This window comes from Bidens hawaiensis, unplaced genomic scaffold (assembly GCF_021521415.1).
Source record: "Bidens hawaiensis isolate Kalapana, Puna unplaced genomic scaffold, B.hawaiensis_p1.1 tig00419471_1, whole genome shotgun sequence".
Taxonomy (NCBI): Eukaryota; Viridiplantae; Streptophyta; class Magnoliopsida; order Asterales; family Asteraceae; genus Bidens; species Bidens hawaiensis.
In genome coordinates, this window is record NW_027504875.1 from 266,900 (window position 1) to 285,690 (window position 18,791).

Genomic DNA, 18,791 nt, shown 5'->3' on the forward strand with positions numbered 1-18,791 from the left:
AGTTTTGTTTTTAAGCTTTGAATGTCTTTTTCACATGCTTTTATTTTGATTTTATAACTGTTTTCTCTTGCTTTCGTAAAATGGTGATCTTCTTTAATTGTTTTAAAATCAGCATCTAAACGGACGTACTGATCAGTTATCGTTGTTAGTTGCTCAGACAAATTCTCACAACTAGTACAAATATTCTTAGTACTTACCTCAGAGCGATTATCCTTGTCATCTGCCATGAAAGCGGTTTCTTCTTCAGTAGCTTTCTCATTTCCATCAACCTTCTCACATTCTTCAACCTCAGCCTCAGCCATGTTCGCCTGCTCACCAGATTCATTTGAATGCAGGTTCCTGTTGTATTCACCTGCCTCTCTGGTCAACATGGCATTAATCTCTCTATTAACTCCAGAGTGTTGTGTAGGCCGACCTTGTCCACGTTCAACTCTTTCATTTCTGCATTCTTTGGCAAAGTGCCCGAATTGCTGACAATTATAGCACCTTACCTTAGATTTGTCGAATCCAGGCCTACCACCAACAAACTTTCTCCCAGTTTTCTTCATAAACCGTTTTACTCGCCTCACAATCATTGCCATTTGCCATTGCAAATCCATCTCCTCCAGATCATCAGCATCGATCTGGTCATAATCCTCATCCAGAACAGCAGGGTCCACAATCTTCCCCTGGATGTAGTTTTCGTAGGAAGCAATAAATGATGCATAGACTGCAAACTGCTCTTCAGCAGATTTTACACTCATAGGCATCTTGGAATAATTATTGCTTGAGGCATTTGCAGAGAAACCACTTGTGGATGCTTGAGGCTTTGAAGTACTTGATCCTCCAGCAACGAAACAGACATCACCGTTCAAGTTTACAGAAACGTTTCCTTCATTAGAAGAGTCAGAACCTGACTCCCCTTTTGAGTAATAAGCAGCTGATTCAGGCCTCGAACTTGAGCCTGAGTTAACTTTTGCACCATACATACCAGGGTCTTGTATCTGATCTGTTGGTGTTTCTTTTCGAACCATATTAAGCTCATAAGTTCTGAGCTTGTTTACTGCCATTTCCGAATCATAATTAGGAAAGTCTCTGTCTTCCCTCATAAGAACGGTGTACATTTCCCACTTCGGTGGGAGAGCATCGAGAAGCTTTTCAACGATCTCTTCTTCTCGGTAAGCAATCGAATAATTGTTAAGCTCTGTCATTAGATGATAGTATCTGGTGATAATATCATCCAGCGATTCGTTCTTCAAATATTTGAAAACGGAGAACTGGGTCTTTAAAAGTTTGATCTTTGATGCACGGATACCCACGTTCCCCTCGAATCTATTTTCAAGAGCATCCCAAAGCTCTCTCGCAGAAGTGTACTTTCGGAACGTATGGAGAACCTCTTGAGGAAGTGCCATTGTTATAGCAGCATGGGCCTTGCTCTCGGCCTCATACATTTTCTTTTCTTCGTCCTCCATTTTGCTATACTTCTTAACCACATCACGACCTTCGTATTGCATAGTTGGAGGGATATATCCATCCTGGATGCACACCCACATTTTTGCATCCTGATATTTAATGTATTGGATGAATCTGTCCTTCCATGCCACGAAGTCAGTTCCTTTCATCAACCTCGGGGCCTTAGTGGCTGACCCCGCTTCTACTTCCATCTTGACTAAATCGGAGATGTTAATTGACGACATCTTTGCGAAAACCTGAAAACCCGAAAATTAAAAAAAATCTTCCAAACAGTACAGTAGGCGAAGTTAAGAATAACTTCGCTTGAAAGTTAACTTCGCTGGAAAGTGTAACTTCGCTGGGCCTTAAATTCGCTTGACTGGGCGAAGTTAAGAATAACTTCGCTTAGGATGAGCGAACTTAGGAGGTAAGCGAACTTGGGAGGTAAGCGAAGTTGAGGATAACTTCGCTTAATCCTTATATCTTCGCCGAAACCCTACTTCCAGTGACGGCAACTTCGCCTGAAGAACGGTAACTTCGCCCGATGAACAAGGAAACTGTTCAGATCTGATTTCGTCAATCTAGCAGTTTCCGATCGATGTTATGGCTTGCAAATGACTGTCAAACACGAGTAAAACACAATCCCAATAAAAACATGTCCCGCGAATAGGTCAAACGAGACGTTTTCTACACCCGCGTGAAATCCCGAACCTCACAATCGAGCCGATGGCTCTGATACCAATTGTAGGTTCCTGGACGGATCGTACACGGGATGTCGCTATCTGCGCAGGTGCGGAATCCATGCGTAGTTAGATACGAGCGTAGAATACGTATAAATCAAACACACGAGCAATGAACGAACACGTTATATTGATAACCGAACACGTGACTCGAGGTCACTATTACAGACTCTAAAACACGTGAAATGATCTCACCCTGTAACTCGCTCAAAACGGCTAACCCTAAGTCTCTTTCTAAACTTTTACGGTGAACAGTTTAAATAAGCACGACAACTTCGCCTCAGGCGAAGTTGTCTATAACTTCGCTTGTTCAACAAGTTCGCCTGAGCGAACTTGTTGACAACTTCGCTTGTTTGACAAGTTCGCCTAAGCGAACTTGTTGACAACTTCGCACATACAAAAACATAAACATAATCATAAACATAATTACATTACAGACTCGATTACAAATGCTAGACTATGAACTACTGACACACATGTACCAACAGTCATCGGTGGAAGAATCAGATAAAGTTTCCTCTGAATCCTCCACGGAGGCAATAGACGGACACACAGATGGACCAACTGTAGAAGCATGCATAGCAGTAACATCACTCACGGAGGCTTGAATTTCAGCAGGATCAACCCTATCCATATCAAAGAAACCTTGCCCTCCAAAGGCAACTTCAAGATCAACCTGTTCTGCTGGAGCTGCAACAGGATCAACAACAGGAATTTATTGAATAACCGGTCGTGGTGGAACCACAGGAGGTGGTTGAGGAATATCAACTTGTTGCGGAGCCGGATCATTGAACTCATCCTCTGGCGGAGCAATGTAAGCAGGGTTGATACCCAAATAAGGCATTGTGCCTTGGACGAAGTTCAAGTTTGCTACGAGCACTAGATGACCTACACTGTGTAAAAATTCTCTTGTTGATGCTTTCCACAAAGGAGATAGGCCGACGTTGTGGCAGATTGGGAGCAACATAATTGAGAATCATCTGTAAGAATCTTAAGTACATCAAGAACTGTTCCCGTGCCACTGCTCGTCGCTGTCGATCAATCTCATAAAATACCATCTTACTGAAACTATAAGGCTTATAGTAAGTCAATGCAGCCGTTGCAGATTGCATAGTCGCACCCATACCATCAGAACCAGCCTTGCGACCAGACATGCACACTATCATCACGTGCATCAAGAAACGCCACTGGTCCAATAGAAACCCTTTTCTCCTTTGAGAATTGTCCAGCGGACCTGAATACTCCATACGAAGAAACGCTCCAGTCTTGAAAGAAGCTAAAAACTCAGTAGGATCCTGAGTGGTTTCAACCCCGAACTGTAAAGCATCCCTGATCTGATTTGCCGAGAACTGCACCACATGATTGTTCACAGTAGCACGCATCATTGGTGGTTCAACCCAACAGTCATATTCCACCATTCTCCAAAAGTCTTCAATGTTTGGTAAATATATCGGTAGAGTAGTTGTAATGGCATGAAATATGCGTGAACGAATGAGAAACGAGATGATCTCATGAAAGTCATCAGCTCCACGACTATCCGGATCCAAAGTGACATACATGTTGTGACCCGGAAAGAATTGTCTCTTATCACTGTCACCTTCATCACCAGTCACAGCAGCCATACCTGAACAACAAAACGAGCTAAGTTAGGTAACTGGTGCATACAATTTAGAACTTCGCTGAATTGACAGGGGCAAAGTTGTGGCATTGGCGAAGTTGTTATCTTCGCTGGGGATAGATCTTCGCTTGTATGCAACACATCATAATAGGCAGGTAACAGATAATAAACTAATTATGGCCTCAACACACAAGCATAGTAGCGAAGATAGACTAAAGGGCAGGTGACCATGCAGCGAAGTTGTCTTAAGGGCGAAGTTAGGGTGAACTTCGCCAGACCTAACTTAGCTGCCTAAACAGCTTAAATCCAGACCCTGTTTGATGAAAAAATGGACAATCAGACATTGATCGCTTTTATAGGATAATGCGATTCAGGTTTTGAACATCCATTTATCCTCAAAACAATCTTTAATCAATCAGAAATAGTGTCAATAGGGTTTGTTAATAAGACTGATTAAAACATGACATTGTGGAACAGATTAACAACCAAAAGATATGAATTATGACACAACAGAGGCCGACGAACCTTAATATCAGACGGGAAACTGATAAAAAGAAGTTTGAATCAAAGGGTAAGTTCGCCGAGGGTTTAAGAAATAATGGTTTGACCGATTTTGACCATATGTTCACCTTTTATAGTTTTTGAAAAAAAACCCAGTGGCGAAGTTAAGTTAACTTCGCCCTATTGTTAAGTTCGCTAGAAAGACAACTTCGCCACAGCGAAGTTAGTTAAGTCGATCAAAACGAGTAACCAAGATTTTTTTGAGAAAAACCATAAGACAAACTACAAAACAAAGGTTAAATAAAAGAACGAGATCAAATTTCAGTCTTGCAGAAACCCAACATGCTTTTAGAAAAGATCAGAACATGAATCATATGGATTAAGAGGCTGTCACACAGATCCATGTTCAGCGTTATTATGACATAGAGAAACAGGTTGTAGGCAGGTATAAAACTTAGTATGGTTTTCATTGCTTCTGTGATACGGATTAAGTTCAATTAAGCTTAAAATTTAGATGGACATCACTTGAGAAATTGTAATGCCTCCTATCAATTCTCAAGGCGTATTTGGCTTTCCCCAGATCACCCCGAGTTGACTTTGACCCGTAGTGTCTGATCAATCAATATTAAAGTGTCGACTTTCTGATACTTTGAATATGCTTTCCCTATACTCAGTCGATGCCTCTTCCTTGATATTTGTGAACAGATAATATTCGTAAGACTTAACGATATTAGTTTTTTTATAACAGACGACTGCAAGTCCCGAATCCGGATCACTGCAGAAAACTAACACAATCTTCGCGGGAATCAAGACACTCACGGGCTCGTGTATGACTGGGTAATCACTTTTCTGCCTATCATTCGGAGAGATATATGTGGAGACATGCACATTTCAAAATGACTCTCCATAGTAAATCGAGTAGTTTTAGTTTGTATCACTTCTACTTTTACGCACCATAGAAAGCTACCATAAGATACAATGACTGTTCTAGAGTCTTTTAGGCCTAATAACTTCACCGGTTAGGCACCCAAAATCAGTTTATCTTTCACTTTCCAAGGTTGGATCAATTTTCACATTTAACATCAATTTTGAAACTTCTTGCGAAGTTGTAGACTGAAAAAGTATATCATTTCCCAAAGAATAGACGCCCCAATCAATTCGAAGTCTTTAGGTAAACGGCTATCCTAAAGATCCAGTGGATCAGCAGGACCAACCACATACGAATATGTGTCCCTCCGACTAAGTATAATCGACATAATTTTCAGAGAAGGAATAAAAACTCATCATAACCGCCCCGGTTGCTTTCAGTTATTAGGTTAATGGCTATCCTTATAGTCTACAAGTAGATGTAAGGACCAAACATATTCAATAATATGTCCTTCAAACTTAAGCTACCGACATAATTTTCAGCGATAGTGATTTTTTTTAAACATAGGAAAAACAAGGTTACTCGGGATTGATCATCCCATTAAGCTCAACAAGGTTTTGAAAACGGGATCAGTCAAACGCTTTTGTAAAAAGATCGGCAAAATTATCCAGTGAATCAACCTTTTCAAGCACAATTAATTTCTTCTTAGCACAATCCCGTATAAAATGATGACGAATGTCAATATGTTTAGTTTTACTATGTTTAACGGGATTGTTAGTTACTGAGATTGCAGCAGTGTTATCAATGCAAATAGGAGTTTGAGTGAAATTCAGACCATAATCGCGCATTTGTTGTTGTATCCATAAAACTTGGGAGCAACAGTTCGATGCTGCCATGTATTCTGCTTCGCAGGTGGATATGGCTACTGAGGTCTGCTTCTTGCACTGCCATGACACCAATCTTCCTCCAAGAAACTGACATCCACCTGTTGTTGATTTCCTGTTCTGATTGCATCCTCCATAGTCGGAGTCGGTGTATGCTACCAGATCCAGATCTCCTCCTTTTGGGTACCAGAGACCCAACTTGGGTTTTCCTTTAATATACCGCAAAATCCTCTTCACTCCCTTCATGTGTGATTCCTTGGGGTTGGCCTGAAAACGAGCACAAAGACAAACTGCAAACATAATATCAGGTCTAGACGCAGTTAAATACATTAAAAAACCTATAATTGCTCAATACTGAGTGGGACCCACATCTACATCACTTTCTGAATCAGCACCCAGTTTGTGATTGACATAGATTGGAGTATCAAATGGGGTGGAGTGACATCTTAAAAAGCTTGAGGACATCGTGAACATATTTTGTTTGATGAATGAACATGCCATCCTTCTTCTGATCTACCTGTAAACCCAAAAAGAAAGTTAATTCCCCCATGGCGCTCATCTCAAACCTTTTCTTCATGATTGTTTCAAACTCCTGACACATAGAGATTTTTGAGGCAGCAAATATGATGTCGTCCACATAGACCTGGACAAGAAGAAAGTCACTCCCATTCCTCTTTACAAACAATGTGTTGTCGATCTTTCCTCTCTCAAACCCATTTTCCAGCAAATAATCTGACAGAATTGCGTACCAAGCTCGTGGGGCCTGATGTAGGCCATATATGGCTTTACTGAGCTTGTACACATGATCAGAGAAGTCTGGGTCAGGAAAACCCGGAGGTTGCTCGACATACACACTTCATCGACTTTTCCATTTAGAAACGCACTTTTAACATCCAACTAAAACACTTTCATCTCTTTGTGTGCAGCAAAGGCCAGAAACAGTCGGATTGCCTCCAATATTGCCACAAGAGCAAATACTTCATTGTAGTCTATCCCTTCCTGCTGGTTAAACCCTTTGACAACTAATCTTGCCTTGTTACGAATGATTACCCCTTTCTCATCTCTCTTGCATTTGAAAACCCACTTAGTACCAATTGCAGTCACATCTCGTGGTTTTTCAACCAACTGCCATACTTCCATTTTGTCAAACTGTGCCAGTTCTTCTTGCATGGCTTCTACCCATGAGCTATCCTTTAATGTCATCTGATAGTTCTTTGGTTCAATCTGACTAATGAAGCAGGCATACAAGCATTCATTCATAATACCAGTGTCTCTAATGCTTGCATACACACAGGTGTTTTCCTCCACACTTCTTCTGGTTCGCACACCATCAGAGGGGTTACCGATCACATTCTCCAGGGGATGATTCTTGTGGATGTTAGAAGTTTGAACGGGATCAACTTGTAAGTTTTCTTCAAGATTCGAAGAGAGTTCATCTGAGTTGTGTTGAGTGTGAAACGGATTGAAAAGGTCATCTTCATTTGAGGTAGCAGGCGATTCAACGACATTAGGAGTGGTAGTTTGTTTTTCTCTACATTCTGGACGATGTATGATGGTCTCTTCTTCATCGAATAGCATCTGAGTGGCCATTCTTTCATTCTTTCATTTTTTCCTGCAAAATCCAAGTAAGGCATATTAAAATATTTAAATAATTTATCATAATCAAAAGCCTCTACCGGTCCCATGCTGGGCTTTGGTGGTTTATAACTGGTAATGTCAGTGTTACAGACCACCTCAACCCTGTTGTTCGATAGTGTAACATCACGGAAATTTCGGGCCAAAAATGTCAACTTTTCAAAGTTAAAGGACTAATTCTGCCAAATCCAAACTCCAAGGTTAAAAATGAAAAATCTATTTTCTTGTCCTATCACGCTACGCGATGGGGAGAAAGGACAAGCCATCGCGTATCGCGAAGGGGCTTGGTCAAACCTTCTGGAAGGGTCAAATGCGATACGCGATCGCTGGTTGAACCTACGTCATCGCGTATCGAGATGACGCGGCCTGACACCTCTGGCACAAGACTGCCACGCGTCCACACGTGGCATACCTCTCGCCACGTGTCCTGACACGTGGAAACACGTGACACATCGTTCGCCACGTGTTAACACGTGGCACACCGTCTGCCACGTAGCAACACGTGGCAGACCTACGTTGTGACTGTGCGAAGCTACATGCGCTACGCGATGGGTGACAAGAAGCCTATCGCGATAGGATCCAAAATATTGTCTATAAATAGCAGGTCCGGGCATTCATCATTTCACACCAAACTCAGCTCTCAATCCTCTCTCTAAACATCTCTCTAAGCCTCGAAATTCTTGCCAACAATCCATACCTCGAAAACCGTGCCCCGATTCCTCGATAAACGTGCCATACCTCGATATTCGTACCACTCGCCGACGACGTTCCGAGCAAGAAGGTGGTGCTGTTTTTACAACCCGACGATTGTCTCGAAGTGCGTGCCAAGAATATTGGGTGTCTCGATTTGCGTGCCGAAGTGATGTGGCGATCATGGCAAGTGTTGAAAGGACTAAGCGGCGTAGAAGTGCTTCTCGAGTATCTAGTGAATAATAAGCCGAGGAATGGTAAGGTTTACTACCCGACTAAAATAATAATAAAATATTATAAAGGCTTAATGCCCTAAGTCGTAATTATACTCATGCTTATGAAAAAGAAATTATACAACAAAGAAAAGAAAAGAAAGGAATATAAAAGTGTAGGTATATATATATATGTGTGTGTGTGTGTGATTATATATATATATATATATATAATTCTTTGTTGTGAATATTATTTAAGTAATAAGGGTATTCTTAAATAATAAAAGAAAAAGAATACGTTTCTTAGAAAAGAAGAAACGTCGGGTTTTTGTAATAAACTAAAGGTATATAAATATTGCTTTTAAAACTAAAGGTTTTAAAGTAAAAGATTATTGAACTAAAGGTTCATCGAGATAAATAAGACTAAAGGTCTTAAGCCGGATTGTATATCCGACTAATAAAAGTTATACTCGTACTATAGGTGCGAGATAGCAAGAAAGAGTACCCAAGGACGGTGTTGGAAACCGATCCCGATCAAAGGTGAATACGCCCTACTTTTACAAACTTGTTTTCAAATAAATAAACGTGTTATGTGTAAAATTTTACATGAGACTAAGTGTCTCTAAAAGCATTATGAATAAGAGTAAAAGCCTAGCCCTCAGGCTGGAGTATACGTTTGTCTGGATCCTTACATATATGGTAAAATGCAGTGGGCACATCGCACCACGCCTGGTCACGACCTCCAGCCACGATGGGCCGAACCAAAGTATGTTCGAGTGAGAATGACCTTGTGTATATTTATGGTACCTAATACGTCGGGACGCTGAGGTGTCTTGCTGGGGTGACCTAGGTAGAGACTCGAGTTATAATGATATTGTTTTAACTTTGTTATTCCTAAGCCAAAATGGGCCGAGGCACGCGTAACCCTTAAGGGGTAACAAAGTAAAAGAAAATGTTTTCGCGTCAGCATATTCACCAGCATTCGTTGCTGAAGTTTTTTTATAACATTTTGCAGGTAACCAAGATTAGAGCTAAAGGACAAAGGCTCAAGAATCCAATGGCTCGGATAAATTATGTTTAAATCTATAATATGATGTTTTGTTAAAACTTATAAACAAGTAAATCCAATCGGGACTTTTGTCTCGACTTTTGTAATGTAAATATTTTAAAACTTTAATCCTTATATTTTATAAAGTCTTCCGCTAACAACCGTAACTCTGATTTATTTACAAATGTGGTACAAACTATCGAGTCACACGCTAATTGGGTATCATAAAACAATACCCAATACCCAAGCTTCGATCCAAGCTTCGATCTTAGCGAATTGGGTATCATAAAACAATACCCAAGCTTCGATCCAAGCATAGGAAAATTATCTTACTTGTTTATTTGAATAGGGATAAGATTGGCTGGTAACCTTTTCTTTCTCTCTCTACATTCTAAACCACCCAAAGATGTCTTATGAGAAATTAATGGAGTATTATGATAATGAAGCAAGAAGAGCAAGGAAATACTACAAGTTCTCAAAAGACGTTATGGATGAAGATTACTTTGAGGACTTCTTTAGCCGAGACCAATACATTGAACGTCCTATACCAATATACTTCCCCGGGAGCAATGCCCAATTAAATTACCCGATAGTCCACCACCACAAAGAATCGAACCATCAAGACACTCGAGCTATCATCCACCGACAATGCCTATGTATCAACCCACGGAAATACCAGCATACCGCCCCTCGGAAATTCCCACCTACCAACTACCATAAGTACCGCAATACTACCAAACCGGATATTTTTCAAATGCACACCCATCCTATACCTTCCTTTAAAACTGACCCATAAAGGAAGAACCAAGATCCCCATCCTCCGATTGGATGCAATACCACTCCGACCAGCGAAGGTGGCATACTGGAAGCTCTACCGCTCATGAAGTCAATTCACAACCCAACAATGGCGAATGATCATCCCGCAAACCAAGAATGAGGGTGAAGATGCCCGCGATAATTAACGAAGCCACTCAGTATATGGAAGAGGAGGAAGAGCCTATGGAGGAAGAAGAGGAAGATCCCGAATAGGAGGATCCTATGGAAGAAACCGAACCGGAAGAAGAGCATCCCCACAACCCTAATGAGATATCAACATCCATTGATTGATCACTCACTTCCAACAACCCAAGCTACGGTTCTGTCGATCCGTATGTTCAGTATCTTGAGCAGCTAAGGAACCAAGCTTCGTCAAGCTTCCCGCCATTTCAAGAAAGGATCCCTTCAATTCAAGAACAAGCTGATGAGATTCGCGAGCAAAATCAAGCCGCCAAGACATACCTCTACCTTGCATCTGATCAGACCTACGTCCCGTATCCTGAACCGAGAAACCATTTCGAGATGGTGACGCTAGGTTACCATGATCCACCGCCACAATATGGATACCCCGACGTTATTCTGCAGTCATATGAAGAACACCTGGATCGCGCGTTGCACGAGACTGATGACTGGAGGAAGAAGGTGGCTGAAGAAGGGAAAAAGAAGAAGAAGATAGGAGAGAAGCTTCTTCACAAATGCAACAAACTAACGAGGGTTGTTAAGAAGTTTCTGAAGGACTGAGATGATGGTGGTGATGGCGTGTTTCATGAAAGGAAGAATATTTGTGTAATGTAGGTTGTTTGTAATGTGTTGTATGGATAAGAAAATATATATATATACATCGGATATGAATGTATATATATATATATAAGTGTGTGTTGTAATAATCCTTGTATGTACCATGTATGGTATATACAAATGTTGAAATAAATGTGTGTTTAATAAAAGAACATTCGTTAAAATTTCAGATATAAAGGAATAAAAAGAAAAAGATAATATGTCTCAACAAAGTAATAACATTGAGGTTTCCCGAAAGGAATCCGAAAAACAAAAAGAAAAAGGGAAGGGACCCAAAAAAGAACAAGAAGATCCAATTCCCGAAAAGTTTATGGATCGAATTCAAAAGATGATAAAAGATGCCGTTAGGGAAGAATCAATGGATAGGTCCCAATCTCGACAAACGAAACATTCCCACTCTGTAAATCCTTCCCGAAAATCTGTTTCTAAACCCCGTTCAAGACCCTCGCACGTAGATGAGAGTGTACATGAATCAAACGCTGATGGAGGCGTTCGTCAAGAATTTAAAAGGCTTAAGATTGGTGGGTGTACGTTCAAAGACTTTAAATACTATGGGCCAAAATAATTCCATGGCGATAAGGGAGCCATCGCGACTGTAAGGTAGCTTGAAGAGATGGAGACAATCGTAATTACTAGCAAGTGTTCGGAAGAGGAGAAGATTCAATACTACGCCCTGATGTTCAAAGGCGAAGTGCTAGAGTGGTGGAACACACTAATCATGAGTAAAGGAAGGGAAGTAATGTATGGGTTGTCATGGAGCGAGTTTAAGGAACTGTTAATGTCGAAATTATGTCCGATGCATGAAACGGACCAAATCCAAACCAAGTTCCTATCTCACAAGGTCGTCGGAACAAACCTTCGTGAGTATAATACCAAATTCCACGAATACTGTCGCTTGGTTCCCCAGCCGGTTACCCCGGAATCCAGCAAAGTCACACGCTACATATGGGGATTGCCACGAGAGATTCGTGATATGGTGAGGTCGCACTTGCCTCAAACCTCCGACTCTGCGATGGAGTTGGCCGGATACTTAATGGGCGGAATGATCCGTAACAAAGAAGAAGATAAGAAGGTCGTGTCGACGCAAGATGCGAAAAAGGAGGGAAATACCCGTTTCAAAGGTAAGGGAGTCGACCAACGAAGGACCGGCTTCAACTCCGGTATCCCACAATGCAAAACTTGCAAGAAATACCATAGGGGTCGATGCCATCTAAATCCCCGTCCTTGTGAGTCATGTCACAAACTCGGCCACGCCACGGCCGATCGCTGGAAGAAGAAGATGACTTGCTGCAATTGCAAGGAGATGAGACATCTTAGCTTTGAATGCCCCAAGAATAAACCCGCGGCTGGTGGTGCGGGTGGTAGCGTTCAGAAGAGTGAGCCCAAGAAGGGCAATGCAAGAGTGTTCGTCCTTGATACGAAGAAAGCGGCCGACACACCGGAAACCATTACCGGTACGTTTCTTGTTAACAATGACTATGCTAGAGTCTTGTTTGATTCAGGAGCCAATTTAAGTTTTATAGATTATAAGTTTTGTAGTCTATTAAACGAACCCTTAATCAAACTTAATAAAACTCTAAGCGTCGAGACCGCTAGTGGTGAAATTGTTAAAATCTCCGAAGCTTTAGAAAACGGAAAAAATCTTATTAGCCGGTTACGTTTTACCTATTCAATTGTTGCCCATGACTCTTGCTGGTTTTGATGTTGTATTGGGTATGGATTGGTTATCCGACAACCATGCCCGTATCCTTTGCAATAGCAAGTCCATTGAACTCCAATACCCGGACAAACGTACCATACAAATCGAAGGGGATAAGGACGTTGGCCAAGTTAGCCTAATCTCAATGATAAAGGCTAACAAATGTTTAAATCAAGGATACTTAGCATTCATGGCGTACGTCACCGAAGAATCTTAACCCAAAGAAGTCACAGACGTTCCTGTAGTTTTCGATTTTTCCGATGTCTTTCCCGACGAACTCCCCGGCATTCCTCCTGACCGCGAGGTGGAATTTAGAATCGATCTTATCCCCGGCACTGCTCGTATTGCTAAGGCTCCATATCGCCTTGCACCAACTGATATGAAAGGACTAAAGAAACAACTTGATGAGCTTCTCGAGAAAGGATTTATACGACCAAGTTCATCGCCATGGGGAGCGCCGATACTTTTTGTCAAAAAGAAGGATGGATCCATGCGAATGTGCATCGATTACCGAGCTCTCACCAAGGTTACCCTCAAGAACCGATATCCACTTCCTCGAATCGACGATCTCTTTGACCAACTCCAAGGTGCTAGCTTCTTTTCCAAGATCGATCTCCGCTCCGGCTATCACCAACTTAAGGTTCAATCCGAAGACATTCCAAAGACCGCGTTCCGAACAAGGTACGGCCATTATGAGTTCACCGTTATGCCATTTGGACTTACTAATGCGCCGGCTGCGTTCATGGATATGATGAATCATATATGTAAGCCTTACTTAGATAAGTTTGTAATCGTATTCATCGACGACATATTAATTTACTCTAAGACTAAGGCCGATCATGAAAATCACCTTCGAACGTTACTTGAAATTCTTAGGGCCGAGAAATTGTACGCCAAGTTCTCGAAATGCGAGTTCTGGTTGCACGAGGTGCAATTTCTTGGTCACATCATCAACGTTAACGAAATTTAAGTGGACCCTACTAAGATTGAAGCTATCTCGAAGTGGGAGATCCCAAAGTCGCCAACCGAGATTCGAAGCTTCTTGGGATTGGCCGGCTATTATCGAAGGTTCATTGAAAACTTTTCTCGAATCGTTGTTCCCCTAACCTCCTTGACTCGAAAGAACATTAAATATGAATGGGGAACAAAGCAACAAGAGGCGTTCGATATACTTAAACAAAAGCTTACCCAAGCTCCTATACTGGCCTTGCTAGAAGGTATTGAAGACTTCGTCGTTTTTTACGATGCGTCCCATTCCGGCTTGGGATGCGTATTGATGCAACGAAAGAAAGTAATCACTTACGCCTCTCGTCAACTCAAGGTGCACGAGAAGAACTATACGACGCACGATCTAGAGTTAGGCGCCATAATCTTTGCACTTAAGATATGGAGGCACTATCTCTATGGAGTAAGATTTACCGTGTACACTGATCATATGATCTTAAAGCACATCTTTGATCAAAAGGAGCTCAACATGCGCCAACGATGCTGGATGGAGACTCTTAACGACTATGACTGCGAAATAGTTTATCATGAAGGTAAAGCCAACGTTGTGGCTGATGCCTTAAGTCGTAAAGAGCACGAAAAGCCAAAAAGAGTCCGAGCGTTAAGGCTAGAACTTCAAATCGATCTTGTTGACCAAATCAAATCCGCTCAAACTCAAGCAATCAACAAGAACCAAATCTCTGATGAAAAACGTAATGGCACCATTGACTCGTTAGTCAAAGGTGATGATGGTATTCTTAGAATGAGAAACCGAATTTGGGTACCAATTGTTGGAGGATTACGTGAGAAGATCTTAAATGAAGCCCATAAGTCTAAATATACGATGCATCCCGGGAGCGAAAAAATGTATCATAACCTTAAAGCGAACTATTGGTGGAATGGAATGAAGAGAGATGTCGCTTCGCATGTGGCGAAATGTTTAACGTGTTTAAAAGTCAAGGTTGAACACCAAAAGCCTTCGGGATTGATTCAGCAACCCGAACTTCCCGTATGGAAGTGGGAGTTGATAACTATGGATTTCATTACTAAACTCCCTAAAACGACTCGACAACATAATGCAATCTGGGTAATTGTGGATCGATTAACAAAGTCCGCACACTTTATACCCATCAATGAGTCTTACTCAATGGACAAATTAGCTCGTATCTATGTTAACAATATTGTGGCCCTACATGGGATACCGTTGTCCATTATTTCTGATCGAGACAGTCGTTTCACGTCTCATTTCTGGAATAGCTTCCAACAAGCGCTTGGTACAAAGTTAAACCTCAGCACTATCTATTATCCGCAAACCGATGGACAAAGCGAAAGGACAATCCAAACGTTGGAAGATATGCTCCGAGCTTGCGTGATAGACTTAGGTGGAAGTTGGGACGACCACTTACCCCTATTGGAATTTTCCTATAACAATAGTTATCATGCAAGTATTCAAGCCGCACCGTTCTAGGCGTTGTATGTTCGAAAATGTAGAACGCCCGTGTGTTGGTCTGAAACTAGATATAATCAATTATCTGGACCCGAGATAGTCCAAGAAACCACCGAAAAAGTTATCCAAATCCGCGAACGACTTAAGACGGCACGTGATCGCCAAAAGAGTTACGCCGATGTCCGTCGTAAGCCGTTAGAATTCAATTTCGGTGATAAAGTTCTTTTGAAAGTCTCGCCATGGAAGGGCGTGGTTCGCTTCGGCAAGAAAGGAAAGTTAAGTCCTCGATTCGTTGGAACCTTCGAGGTACTTGAACGAGTTGGTACCATCGCATATCGATTGCGACTACCCGAGGAAATGCAAGGGATACACGACGTATTTCATATCTCGAATCTACGTAAATGTTTAGCCGATGAATCTCTTACGATGCCGTTAAAAGATGTTGAAATTAATGAGAACTTAAAATTTGTTGAACGCCCAATTCAAATCGAGGATTCAAAACTTATGAAGCTCAAAAGACGAACTTTGAAAATAGTGAAAGTAAAATGGGATTCCCGACGAGGACCCGGGTATACTTGGGAACTCGAGTCTGTAATAAGAAAGAAATACCCCCACTTATTCTCGTGAAGCAGTCTCGAGAACGAGATTTATTTCATTGTGGGGAGGATGTAACATCACGGAAATTTTGGGCCAAAAATGTCAACTTTCCAAAGTTAAGGGACTAATTCTGCCAAATCCAAACTCCAAGGTTAAAAATGAAAAATCTATTTTCTTGTCCTATCGCGCTACGCTATGGGGACAAAGGACAAGCTATCGCGTATCGCGAAGGGGCTTGGTCAAACCTTCTGGAAGGGTCAACAGCGATACGCGATCGCTGGTTGAACCTACGTCATCGCGTATCGCGATGACGTGGCCTGACACCTCTGGCACAAGACTGCCACGCGTCCACACGTGGCACACCTCTCGCCACGTGTCCCGACACGTGGCAACACGTGGCACATCGTCCGCCACGTGTTAACACGTGGCACACCGTCTGCCACGTAACAACACATGGTAGACCTACGTTGTGACTGTGCGAAGCTACATCGCGCTACGCGATGGGTGACAAGAAGCCTATCGCGTATCGTGATAGGATCCAAAATATTGTCTATAAATAGCAGGTCCGGGCATTCACCATTTCACACCAAACTCAGCTCTCAATCCTCTTTCTAAACATCTCTCTAAGCCTCGAAATTCTTGCCAACAATCCACCTCGAAAACCGTGCCCCGATTCCTAGATAAACGTGCCATACCTCGTTATTCGTACCACTCCCCGACGACGTTCCGAAAAAGAAGGTGGTGCTGTTTTTACAACAGATGATTGTCTCGAAGTGTGTGCCAAGAAGATTGGGTGTCTCGATTTGCGTGCCGAAGTGAAGTGGTGATCAAGGCGAGTGTTGAAAGGACTACGTGGAGTAGAAGTGCTGCTCGAGTATCTAGTGAATAATAAGCCGAGGAAAGATAAGGTTTACTACCCGACTAAAATAATAATAAAATATTATAAAGGCTTAATGCCCTAAGTCGGAATTATACTCGATGCTTATGAAAAGGAAATTATACAACAAAGAAAAGAAAAGAAAGGAATATAAAAGTGCAGGTATATATATATGTGTGTGATTATATATATATATATATAATTCTTTGTTATGAATATTATTTAAGTAATAAGGGTATTCTTAAATAATAAAAGAAAAAGAATATGTTTCTTAGAAAAGAAGAAACGTCGGGTTTTTGTAATATACTAAAGGTTTATAAATATTGCTTTTAAAGCAAAAGGTTTTAAAGTAAAAGATTATTGAACTAAAGGTTCATCGAGATAAATAAGACTAAAGGTCTTAAGCTGGATTTTATATCCGACTAATAAAAGTCATACGCGTACTATAGGTGCGAGATAGCAAGAAAGAGTACGCAAGGACGGTGTTGGATACCGATCCCGATCAAAGGTGAATACGCCCCACTTTTACAAACTTGTTTTCAAATAAATAAACGTGTTATGTGTAAAACTTTACATAAGACTAAGTGTCTCTAAAAACATTATGAATAAGAGTAAAAGCCTAGCCCTCAGGTTGTAGTATACGTTTGTCTGGATCCTTACATATGTGGTAAAATGCGGTGGGCACATCGCACCACGCCTGGTCACGACCTCCAGCCACGATGGGCCGAACCAAATTATGTTCGAGTGAGAATGACCTTGTGTATATTTATGGTACCTAAGTACGTCGGGACGTTGCGGTGTCTTGCTGGGGTGACCTAGGTAGAGACTCGAGTTATAATGATATTGTTTTAACTTTGTTATTCCTAAGCCAAGATGGGCCGAGGCACGCGTAACCCTCGAGGGGTAACAAAGTAAAAGAAAATGTTTTCGCGTCAGCATATTCACCAGCATTCGTTGCTGACGTATTTTTATAACATTTTGCAGGTAACCAAGATTAGAGCTAAAGGACGAAGGCTCAAGAATCCGATGGCTCGAATAAATTTTGTTTAAATCTATAATATGATGTTTTGTTAAAACTTATAAACAAGGAAATCCAATCGGGACTTTTGTCTCGACTTTTGTAATGTAAATATTTTACAACTTTAATCCTTATATTTTATAAAGTCTTCCGCTAACAATCGTAACTCTGATTTATTTACAAATGTGGTACCAACTATCGAGTCACACGCCTAGGCCTAAGATGGGGGTGTGACAGATAGGTTAAAGACTCTTCTATTGGGTGTCCCAACAACGTATCCTACGAGAATACCCTCGTCAGCCTTCTCATCAAACTTTGAGTTAGTCTTTAAAATCGAACATGGGGACCCAAAAGGTTCAAGACCTTTTAGGTTAGGCTTTCTACCTTGCATAATTTCATAGAAAGTTTTATTCAATCTTTTAACATTTAAAACACGATTAAGGATATAGCAGACTGTGGCAACAGCCTCAGCCCAGAACACCACGGGAAGTTTAGCGTCCGCCAGCATAGTCCTGGCGCCTTTGATTAGAGTTCTGTTCTTCCTCTCAGCTACCCGATTATGTTGCGGAGTATATGGTGCGCTAAACTGATGTTCAATCCTTTTCTGCAAACAGAACATTTGATAATTCTTGAATTCAGTGCCGTTGTCACTCCTGATGAACTTGACCTTTCCCCCAACAATATTTTCTACTTTGGTAATCAAGTTGATTACCAACTGAACTGTTTCATCTTTTGTCTTCAGAAAATAAACCCATGAGTAACGTGAGTAATCATCCGTCACAACCAAGCAGTAAGACGTTCCACCTAGACTTTTGACATTTATGGGACCAAACAGATCCATGTGAAGCAAATCTAGGGTTGTGACAATTGAGTTGACTCTTTTGGAGTGATGTGGTTTCTTGTGTTGTTTTCCTTTCTTGCATGACAA